This window comes from Pinus tabuliformis, chromosome 1_1 (assembly GCF_031772625.1).
Source record: "Pinus tabuliformis cultivar Carrire ecotype Pingquan chromosome 1_1, CPIR1, whole genome shotgun sequence".
Lineage (NCBI taxonomy): Eukaryota > Viridiplantae > Streptophyta > Pinopsida > Pinales > Pinaceae > Pinus > Pinus tabuliformis.
The window spans coordinates 352,042,467-352,054,487 of record NC_142297.1 but is presented as its reverse complement, the minus strand read 5'-3'; the positions used below and the strand labels follow the sequence as shown (position 1 = coordinate 352,054,487).

The following is a 12,021-nucleotide window of genomic DNA, read 5'->3' as shown; positions in this document are numbered from 1 at the left end:
CCCTTAAAATCCGCGATGATTCCTTTTCATGAACTATATTGTTGCGACGTCGTTGTAAGTGTACACCTATTTCTAGCGACAGTCGAATTTTATGGCTCGGTGCAAGTCTTCCAGATTCTTGTTGCGACGATTGGTTCGAATGCATTGCTCCCTTGCTATGTCATCGCTAATACCTAGTTCGTGACCTACGACAATCCAGATTAGGTGAATTAGTTCAAACAATCGACCTTCTGGATGTTTCTAGAGCTAGTTGTTTGGTCAATTTGGGTCACCTTTCCTCCTCTGGGATGGTGGTTCCACCTCTTGTGCAACCTCCCCTAAGGATAAGCTCCCTCTCCCTCATCTCATGGAGACTCCTTCTCCTATAAAGCCACTCACCATTGCTATGATCTGTTGGTTCTTTTAGTTCGGCAGTGCTGGCTTATTCTTTTGAGTTTGCTTTGAAACTACGTAGATAGCTTTAGTGTGAGTGTGACAAGTGTGGAATTACTAATAGTTTGGTAAGAGGTTGTGGGGTGCCTTAACCTTGTATTAGAGCTTGTGAGTGAGAGAGAGATATCATCTATTTGGAAGACCCATTCTTGAGAGTGAATTCTTGAAGAAACATATTGATTGGACCCTCTGAGAAGGCTTGTGATGTCAATACTTGGTTGTAAGCTTTGCTCTTGATTCATTTTAATACAATCAATGATGATTTCCTATATCTTGTGTACAATTTACTTGATAACTTATGATTTCTTGAATTTATAAGTAAATAGATCATTATTGTTCTCGATTACATGCTCTGTTGTTTTCTTGTGGTGTTTCAAGTTGATTGCTCATTGAGGAGAAAGAAACAGAAATTGGAGCAGTGCAATGGAACTTCATCAACCACTAGTTTGAGGTAGGCCTCCAATGATGACTATTTAAGGGAATCAATTGTCGTTTTGCCTTTGTTGTGACTAAACCCACTCTAGGGCTAGAGGGGTTGCCTCTGTCCGTAGAGGGAACACTATCCTACTTCACAAGTTGGAGACTCCATTGAGGACAGAGGCAAGTAGGAAAGTGTTCCCTTTGCGGACAGAGGCAACCCCTCTAGCCCTAGAGTGGGTCTAGTCACAGCAATGGCAAAACAACGATTGATTCCCTTAAATAGTCATTGTTGGAGGCCTACCTCAAACCGGTGATTGATGAAGTTTTGTTGCACTGCTTAAGCTTCCGTTTCTTTCTCCTCAATGACTAATCAACCTGAAACACCACAGGAAAACAACAGAGCACATAACTGAGAACAACAATGATTTGTTTACTTATAAAGTCAAGAAATCATAAGCTATCAAGTAAATTTTACACAAGATATAGGAAATCATCATTGATTGTATTAAAATGAATCAAGAGCAAAGCTTACAACCATGTCTTGACGTCACATGCCTTCTCAGAGGGTCCAATCAGTATGTTTCTTCAAGCATTCACTCTCAAGAATGGGTCTCCCAAATAGATGATATCTCTCTCTCACTCGCAAGCTCTAATACAAGGTTAAGGCACCCCACAACCTCTTACCAAACTATTAGCAATTCCACACTTGTCACACTCACACCAAAGCTATCTACTTAGTTTCAAAGCAAACTCAAAAGAACAAGCCAGCACTGCTGAACTAAAAGAACCAACAGATCATAACAATGGTGAGTGATTTTATAGGAGAAGGAGTCTCCATGAGATGAGGGAGAGGGAGATTATCCTCAAGGGATGTTGCACAAGAGGTGGAACCACCATGCCAGAGGAGGAAATGCAACCCAAACTGACCCAACAACCATCTCTAGAAACATCTAGAAGGTCGATTGTTTGAACTAATTCACCTAATTTGGATCATCGTAGGTCACGAACTAGGTATTAGCAACGACATCACAAGGGAGCAATGCATTTGGACCAATCGTTGCAACAAGAATCTGTAAGACTTGCACCGAGCCATAAAATTCGATCGTCGCATGAAACAGGTGTACACCTGTGAGGATGTCACAACAATACAATTCATGATAGGGAATTGTTGCGGATTTTAAGGGTTTACTCGCGACGATGCAAAAACTTAGGAAAATAGGGTCAATCTTCAGTGTTAGAGAGCACTTGCTTAATCTTCTTGCATGAGTGGGAAGATATGAACATGTGTATTTGATGTATGACACAACAAAGGGACTGAGATGAAGATAGTGACAAATTACTGTGTAAAAGATTCCCCCTAAAGCATGAAACCCAAGAGAGTGGGAGGGGCGAAATGCTTTACGAAACCATGACCGAACTGGAACACCACCTTGAAGAACCTTCAGATGCAAGTACAACTGATATCTTTGATAGTGAAATACATGTAGTCTAGGCATGGGCGCAACCATCCAAATGATATATGAAACTTGACCTATGGTATGGATGTAGCCACCCAGTTAATGAGACCATATATAATGATAAAGGTATGGTCGTAGCCATCCAATCAGAGAGTCATGTATGTAATCACGAACCAATCCACGCAGTCCAAACATATGTAAGCTTAGTCCGGGCTCTTGAAACCCAAACCAATCTTAGTAAAAATTCTAGCATGCGAACAAATGTGTTGAAGTAGAGCATGATAGAAAGTCACTTGATTACCAGTCAATGATGGAAACCGTTAACAAGTGTGAGAGAAACCACCAGTAATGTCAATGGTTCTCAAGGTACTTTCCAGTACAATCCAGTAAGTGTGAAAAATGAGCTGAAACTGAACACTCGTAGAATCACCTAATCGAAGACCAATGATGAAAGTTTGTCGTTAGGCGCGAAGAACTTTCCATTGAGGTATGCAAGCTCCAAGGAACCTAAAATGGATCTCTAGATCAACCTTTTTGATAATGAGCTGGTTTTGACAGGAGTGATCCGTTGCAGGAGGGCCATAATGTTTCCTCCATCAATGATGTGAGATAAGGAACAAGTGGTAGATGGTGAAACAAAGCATCAGACGAGGAGGTAAAGGTGTGAAATGCAGAAGGATTATACTCTTGAACATATCGGTGACACGACTCTAGAATGTGGTAGCATTTTGGTACCAAGGGATCAAAGGTCTAACGGAGACAACATGGATCAAATGGAATGAGGCAAAATGGAAACCCAAAACCTCGAAAGGCTAATGACGATGTGAGGATATCCCAACCCGACAAGAAGCAAAAGTGTCAATGTTCAAGAGTGACTAGCTGTCGTAGGTAACCAATGATGACTTCGAAATTTTCCCCCACTATTGCTGGCGAGTACCCTAGTTATTTTTGAAAAACAAGCTTGAAGGGGATAACATATGCTTGTGATATAAGTTCGACCTTCGAATGAATCCAACCTAGTAATATTTTAACGAGCCCTAGGGAGGAGAAGCTTGAGTCTCATCATGGTGACGAGTCCAATGTCATCAGGGTTTAACTTGTTTGACATAGGGAAAAATCAAAGTCTTTTTCATGTTTAGAGAGTTTGAAAAAGACACGGAAAAGAAAACTCCAGGAGGGTCCTTTTTCATAAATTTGTGTCCCTCGAGCCCAAAAAAGTATAAAATAATACTCAAGAGAACTGCTTGACCATTACGATCAAGGAGTACCTTTCGTAATTAGTGGCCCTGATTTGAAAAAGTAAAAAAGTGATCGAAGACACGTCATTTCATAACCAAAATTGAACTTGAAACGACAAAAGTCTGGCGATCTTTTCACATTTATACAGTCAGAAAAGTGCTGAAAGTGGACCGCCTTTTATTTTGTCTAACAAGTTAAAAGGGAAAACTCGGAAATATTTCGTCTTTTGTAAGTCGGAAAAGGGCTTAAAGAAGACTTGTACCGGAGAAATGAGTGGTATAAAGGGTAGCAACTAGTTCCGACAATGGTGGAACTGCTCAAAACATGTAATGGTCAAGAGGCTGGCTAATAAAACCATTCATCGCCGCGGTTCCTCAGGAAAGCACAAACAACTAAGTGAAAGCATACGATTGGCCAAAGAGATGGTGGCAATGGAATGAAACAACCAAGGCTCATCTAGCAAAAATTAGTGGATAAAAATGACAATCACGAGATGTAAATCGGGTATGGGTTCATGTTTACACAAGCTTGAACCATGGAGAACTTTGCTTGGATTCGGTTTCATGTTTACACAAGCTTGAAACGAAAAAATATGCTTGTTATAAGTTCACATGCCCCCATCATAATGATGCAAATCGAGGTACATTAAGCTTCATTGCATCCAACGGATTGGATGGAATGAAGGTTCACTTTCGAGACCTTGGAAAGACTCGACTTGGATGGTACGAGATCTTAATCAAAGACTCGATTTGGAAAGGGAGTTGTTTCATTTTTTTGTAATGAGGTTGACACAGTAAAATAACTATCCTCATGATATTTGTTTCATTTTTTAACGAGGTTGATAGAAGATCAATATCTTTCCTCAAGACTCCTTTGTTTCATTTGTTAATGAGGTTGACATAGGAACAAACCATCCTCAGGCCCTTGCTTCATTTTTTAACAAGGTCGACACAAGAAAATAAATATACTTGGGCTTCCTTTTCATGGGTCATACACAAACATGAATCCCAAGGGATCTTCACTGGATGGAAGAATCACGCTCTGGGAGGAACACATGTCATTAGACACTAATGACAGATCAGGTTCCAATGCCCCCAGTACATGATGTACGAGATCATCTGCATGATCATTAGTAGAGGCGGAGACGAAATGAGTAGCCATATAATTGACCTGTGGCAAGGAAGGGGCTGCTTCTGGACAAGATCCAATAGGGGATGATGGTGGTACAGGAGGTACTAGGGGACTAAAGAATGATAATTGATCTATAGTCACCATTCTTCCATTGTGCGGAAAACAAACTACACGGAAAAGCGAAGAAACAAGAGCCCATGGCATAAATATAATCACGTCCAAGGAGAAGACTGAAATCTAAATCACCTTGGATAACCATCACGTCTATATAGATGGTTTTGCCTCCCAAAATAATATGGAACTTCGAAATGATCCCTAAAGGTTGATTGGTTCCTCTGTCAAATGCCAACAGATTCTGTGTGACCAGCACAAGCTGTGGGAAGCCCAAAGCTTGCAAAGTAGTGAAAGGCATGAGGCTAACCGATGCACCTTCATCCAAGACAGTGCCAAGTACTGCCTTATCATAGGCATGTACTGTAATCTAGAAAGGCACGTAGGATGGAAGGTGGAATGCAGTCAAATGACTCCAGTTGAAGGAAATGACTGAACTACTTGGTGGGGGTATCATATGATTGCCCCCATGCTCAACAAGAACCGAAGAAGGACCCTCTGAATCAGTTGGGATAGGAGGGTTATTCTTGGACTCAGGAGAATCTGACAAGACGAGAAGAACATGAGTAGTATAATCATGATGTTCTTCAAGAACAGAGTGGACCACTAGTGGTGAATCCAAGTTGACACTCTTTCCGACCAATGGTTGGTCAGGAATAGGCCGAGGACAGCCAGGTTCGGGAAGAGGAGGATGGATAAGAGAAGAATCTAATTCAATCTCTTTGTCAACGGGGAGTGGGTCTGAGGAGAGCATCTGATAACCAACTGGAAGTGGAGGCAAAGAAGCTGTAAGACTTTCCAAAATAATGGAAGCTTTATCCATGAGCAGACAAAGGTGAAGGGGATGGTTGCCTTCACACAGTCTACAAGGGAATCGAATCTTCCCTTTCTTCTTACCACTGCCAGTTGATAGGGTAGCATCATCACGAGCTTCAAAGGATGACGAGGGATGAGCCAGATCGTTAGACCATGCTTCTAAGATCCTAGGAATACCAGGACAATCATGAAGAAGATGGTCGCCCTTGCACAACTTACAAGGAGACTTAACCTTCTGCAGTGGAGCAGAAGGTGTCATGACTGGTGACGTACTTGGAACATGAGCTGGATGGGTGGCCAGATGCTTATCCAAATTCTTCTTCTTCTTCGTCTTCTTCTTCTTCTTCTTAGCCTCTTGTTTACTAGATGTAGAACTTTCACCAGGCAAAGGAGGAGAGGAGGAGGAAGAAACAGGGGAAGAAGGTGTAGGCTCAACCTTGGAATCATCGTGTCATCATTCAAATGAAGGAGAGGGTAGGACAGGAGTCATGACACTCGGGACCACCGTGGTTGAAAAAAAGCAAACGGGCAAACCAACGGTTAAACCAGGCAAGGACAATGTTGCCATATACGGAGCACCTGCATTTCCAAAAGGCGGAAATGGACCAGGATTTCCATCTGGGGGAAGACCTTGGCCAGTAGACTCAGGGAAAGTTTCCATCAAGAATGAGCCCAAAAAACACTCATACTGTAATCAAGAACTCAAACTATTACCAGGAATATTTCGTGGGCAGTAAATTTTATGACACAGGAACAAAACTTGACCTTTTCATGTTTCAATAGTCGAGAAAAGGACAAAAAGGTGACTCTATCTCTTTCGAGGTTTAATGAGCTTGAAAGGACAAGTGCTTAGATGATCCTTTTCTTTTAAGGAGTCAAAAAGGAACGAAAGTGAATACTCTGGAGAACTAGGCAAAAGGTTTACTAGACAAACCGCAAAACTGCATATACACCTTAGTGATCAAAGGGAAATGACCAAAGACTTTCCATACGGTAGTCAATCTTCCCGAATGCTGTGTTCAGTGCGTTATGGTTCACAAGGCGGTAGAAACGGCTTCTATGAATGTAGGATGATAACCTAGTGGGGTCTCCCGATATATATTTGACAATACGGGGAGCATAAGTCCATACTAGCAGCTATTGAGTCACAGAAGGAGGAATCACCCAACCTTAAACGAAAAAAATAGTAACTAGGTTTAACGATGTTGGAGCACATCTCTTGCCTAGACCTCTAGATAATGTGCGTTAAGTTCCAATGCGTTGTTAGGTTCATTTAATAAATTTTAGAGTTGATCTTGAATTAGGTTTCAATTTCTAGGCCCTACTGTATGTATATCAAAAACCCTAGGATGCAACTAGAATGAGTAAAGCATATTTTATTTTGATGAACACCACCTTACAGAAAGGTAGAAAGTTCATTCTCAAACCAAGACAAGCAAATGCAAGTAGTAAGAAACACAATGCATTAACACACCAATCCTACAGTGCATCAATACTACTAGTGATAGATTTAAAGTTCGCTTTGCAATTTCTCAAACATGAAAATTTGAAATGCAAATATACTTTCACTTTCGTATACTAAATGAATGCAATCTTTTGATTTTGATTGTTTCGAATTTAAAGAGACAAACAAGAAAGTGTGAACTGATCGATCCAAACAATTGTGATCTATGTTTGGTAGTGATTGAATCAATATCAAAAATTAGTTCAATAATTGACACTAAAAATCAGTTAGGAAGAAACAAGCAATGAAAAAAACCTCAAGAAAATCAATAAGATGGTTGCGAATGAACCTTGGATAGACAAGCAACCCAGACAGATGGTTCGAAAACTTGAAAGAGCTAGGTCATAGGGCTAAAAGGACAAGATTCACTCAATGAAACCGAAGAGACAGTACCCTAACCAACAGCAATTAAAACACGCTGATGGGAGGGAGGAAAACAGCAGGGGATAAACAAGACTGGTGAATTCAGGAGGTGAAGTTGTAAAAACAACTTACATAGGAATCATCACGGGTATATAACCAGCAACTGGAGACGATGAGCCAATCGTCACAGCAACAGAGCGACGTCATCATAGGAGTACACATGTATTCCACGACGAGCCGATTACAGGGATAGTCATGATTGTATGACAGGGTATCAGCGACGCACATGTTTAGAAAATGAAGACAGGGTGACGTCGTCGCGACTGTAAAGCTTTTTCCCACAATGAGTTTGGAAACAAGGAAAAATAAGTGAAAACTCCCAAACAAACACCATGCTATTCTTCCAGACAGTAAGGGGAATTCCCAGATTGACCGAGGTAACCCAAAAATTGATGGTTTAACCCCACAATTCAAGAGACACTAAATCAAAAGCAAACAAAAGCAAACATGAGAAAAAACATACAAAGGACTCCCCAGTGGAGTCACCAACTTGTGAAGTAGGAAAGTGTTCCTTCTGTGGACAGAGGGAACCCCTCTAGCCCTAGAGTGGGTCTAGTCACAACAAAGGCAAAACAACAATCAATTCCCTTAAATAGTCATCATTGGAGGCCTACCTCAAACTGGTGGTTGATGAAGTTCCATTGCGCTGCTTCAGCTTCCGTTTCTTTCTCCTCAATGAGAAATCAACCTGAAACACCACAAGAAAACAATAGAGCACGTAACCGAGAAAAACAATGATCTATTTACTTATAAAGTCAAGAAATCATAAGCTATCAAGTAAATTGTACACAAGATATAGGAAATCATCATTGATTGTATTAAAATGAATCAAGAGCAAAGCTTACAACCAAGTCTTGATGTCGCAAGCCTTCTTAGAGGGTCCAATCAATATGTTTCTTTAAGCATTCACTCTCAAGAATGGGTCTCCAAAATAGATGATATCTCTCTCTCACTCACAAGCTCTAATACAAGGTTAAGGCACCCCACAACCTCTTACCAAAATATTAGCAATTCCACACTTGTCACACTCACACCAAAGCTATCTACTTAGTTTCAAAGCAAACTCAAAAGAACAAGCCAACATTGTTGAACTAAAAGAACCAGCAAATCATAGCAATGGTGAGTGGTTTTATAGGAGGAGTCTCCATGAGATGAGGGAGAGGGAGCTTATCCTCAGGGGAGTTTGCACAAGAGGTGGAAACACCATAACAGAGGAGGAAAGGCGACCCAAACTGACCCAACAACCAGCTCTAGAAACATCCGGAAGGCCGACTGTTTGAACTAATTCGCCTAATCTGGATTGTCACAGGTCACAAAATAGGTATTAGCGATGACATCGCAAGGGAGCAATGCATTCAGACCAATCGTCCCAACAAGAATCTGGAAGACTTGTGCCGAGCCATAAAATTCGATCGTCGTAGGAAACAGGTGTACACTTGCGACAAAATCACAACAATACAGTTCATGACAGGGAATCATCACGGATTTTAAGGGTTTACTTGCGACGATTCAGAAACTTAGGCAAACAGGGTCAATCTTCAACATTAGAGAGCACTTGCTTAATCTTATTGCATGAGTGGGAACATATGAACATGTGTATTTGATGTATGACACAGTAGAGGGACTGAGATGAGGACAGTGACAAATTACTATGTAACATGCCCAAATTTGTGCAAATCCTAGGCTGAACAGCCTGCTACTGGGAAAATTTGCACAAATCTTGCTGGGAGGGTTAACTGGTAGGATTGTGCAATCTTGGAGCCTAGCAGGCTGTCAGAGAGGACTGCACAATTCCTGGAGGGAAGGTTGGTTTCCCTCCAGAAATGTGCAATTTTCAAGGGGAAGCTACTCAACCTGCAGCTAGACCAAGTGCGGGTGAGCAACTTGTGAGGGGTGTTATCTCAAAATCAGACCCTGGAAGGCTGCTGACTAGGAAGACCTTAAGTAACTATTTCAAACCAACTTTTGGCTGAGGCTTAGCCTCCTCAACCTAAGAGGGCTCTCTCACAAGATTAAAGATTTGGATAATGAATAAGATGGCTAACTCTATGGAACAAAAATAGAAATGTAAGTGGTGGAAACACAATTAGAAAATATCCATTGGGCTTATGGATTCAAAATCATTTCAGTATAACAATGAGGTTAGCCTTACATAGAAGTTAGGGCATCTAGAATTCAACACATTTAGAACACACCAGAAATATATAGGACAACACAGTTTATAAATATGTGAAGGAAATTAGAGCAAAATCAGTGATTTCTAAGTAATCACACATCTATACCACTGCAAATACTAAGGACAATACACAACATTCTGAACAGTGAATTCCTTCTGATTTCTGAGAAGCAAAGCCAAAAATTGTATTACTAAAATAGAGTCATATACATAGCACAATAGTTCAAATTTCTCTGAAATTTTCCAACCCGAAGTACATTGTTGTTTCTGCTATATATAGAATTCTTTGCAAAGCCGGGATTCCTCCTCCAGCATGAGGGCAACTCAAATTATGCTTGCTATGACACCTACTCAAACTTTAACTAACTATTAAATGCAACAAACTGCCAACTAGAAGTTTTAGAAACCTAAGACAATTAGGAGTCTAATTCCATATCATGCTGGTAATAGCTTTTATTACAATCAAATCTCATTCTCTGACAAGTGGTCTCCTTTAGTTTTGCTTGGTGGATGTTTAAAACTCCTTGCTGGCCCTTAACTTCTCATCTCCTTTACTGCTCCTGAAAAGTAGGAGACTGCCCCTGTAAGCAGCTCCACTGGTGATGCCTCTGCTGAACAAAGTAGCTTCGCCTTGTTCTCATACATTACATCAACTAATGTGACAAAACGATATGCTGATGTCCTGTTGTATGCTCCAAAAATAGGTACGCCTTCCAGTACAAGAGTATGGAAATGCTTGAAAAGCCCAAAATAATCTGCTGCACCCAAAGGTTTCTCACAGAGATCTTCAAACTGGAAATAAGCACAACCATTGGCTCCAAAAGGAATCTGTAATGTCCGTCCCATGACAACTTCAACAGTTTTTGGAGTGGCCATATATCCACTTATCAATTCTTGAAATTTTTCTTTGAGCAAATGAGAAGAATCTTTGCCACAAAAATACAATCCTTTCTGAGCTGAAGTGAGCTTTCGATAGTCAGTGGAAGATCCAATCTCATGAACAACACATCACTCCTTCAAAAGTGAGATGAAAGGCAAGAATAGATTCCTCTGAAGACCACCTTCATATAAATTATCAGGAGCCCTGTTGGAAGTGGAAACCAAGATAATTCCTTTGTTAAATAAATGTCTAAACATCCGATTCAGGATCAATGCATCTGCCACATCTGTTACCATGAACTCATCAATGCACAACAGAATTGCTTCACTTGAAATATCATTAGCAACAACATCCAAAGGATCACTTAGACCTTTTTGCTTTTGAAGAAGGCTATGTACATCCAACATAAAATCATGGAAGTGAATTCTGGTTAGATGGCGAGCCTCTATAGACCACATTGGCTCACTGAGACCCCAAACAGTAGCTGATGGGTTGAACACAATCTCTGCTCCATTAAGTCCAAATGCTAACCAGTTTAGAGGGTGATGTCTTCCATAGCAAATGTTGATCCCAACCTTCCCATAGCAAGTCTCAAACACGGGATGTCCTGTGTTTCCTTCCATATAGTAAGTGCTCTCATTAAAATCACCAACCCTTGGAATGTGGTTCTTACGGTGTTTACCAATAATGTTGCCATGATTCCCTATGACTATTGCAGTGTTCCAGAGAACTTCACCGTGATTCATATCTCTCTCTAAAATAGGACTGATAATCACCATGTTATACTTCTGTGCCAGATCCTTCAGAAATTGAGTTGATTCTCCATCCACACTTTCTGCAAATTCACACCACCTCTTTTCTCGTGTACAAAAAGCAAATGGCATGGTCCAGGCCTCCTGTAGACAGACAATGTTTACACAAGCAACTCCAACAGCTTCAATCATACATTTAACCTTCTGCATGATGGCTTTTCTCTGCTCTGAAAATGAAGCAGTTGTGGGAAGAACAATGGAATTTTGAATAAGACCAACACGAACAATGCGTGGAGCTCGCATCATCTCTGGCTCAGCATTGAAACGATATGCCTGCAAATCAAAAGATGATTCTTTGGATATAGCAAGTACTGTCTCTGGCAGAGACAAGGGTGACACTACTTTGCCACAATTTACACCTAAAAGCAACTGGCTGACTTCCTTGTAGAGTAACGGCGGGAGATTTGATTGAAGAATATCATGCAGAGAATTATATCCCATAAGGGATCCCTCGGGAGAGGGTGAAAACCCCTTTGATTCAATGGCTTCTGATGCTGCTGCTTCAGTAGAGGATCCATTGGTGGTGGCATTGCATACTGTTGCATCTTCCATGTTTCCCAGAAAAAAGAAAATTTGAAGCCAAACTCTCTGCAGAATTTGCCTGACAGTATTAGATTCAG

The 12,021-nt window shown here is 40.9% G+C and overlaps 1 pseudogene; it reads right to left on the bottom strand.

Moving 5' to 3' along the window:
• Positions 1-10,243: 10,243 nt before the first annotated feature.
• LOC149213037 (uncharacterized) lies at positions 10,244-11,994 on the bottom strand (annotated as a pseudogene).
• Positions 11,995-12,021: the final 27 nt, after the last annotated feature.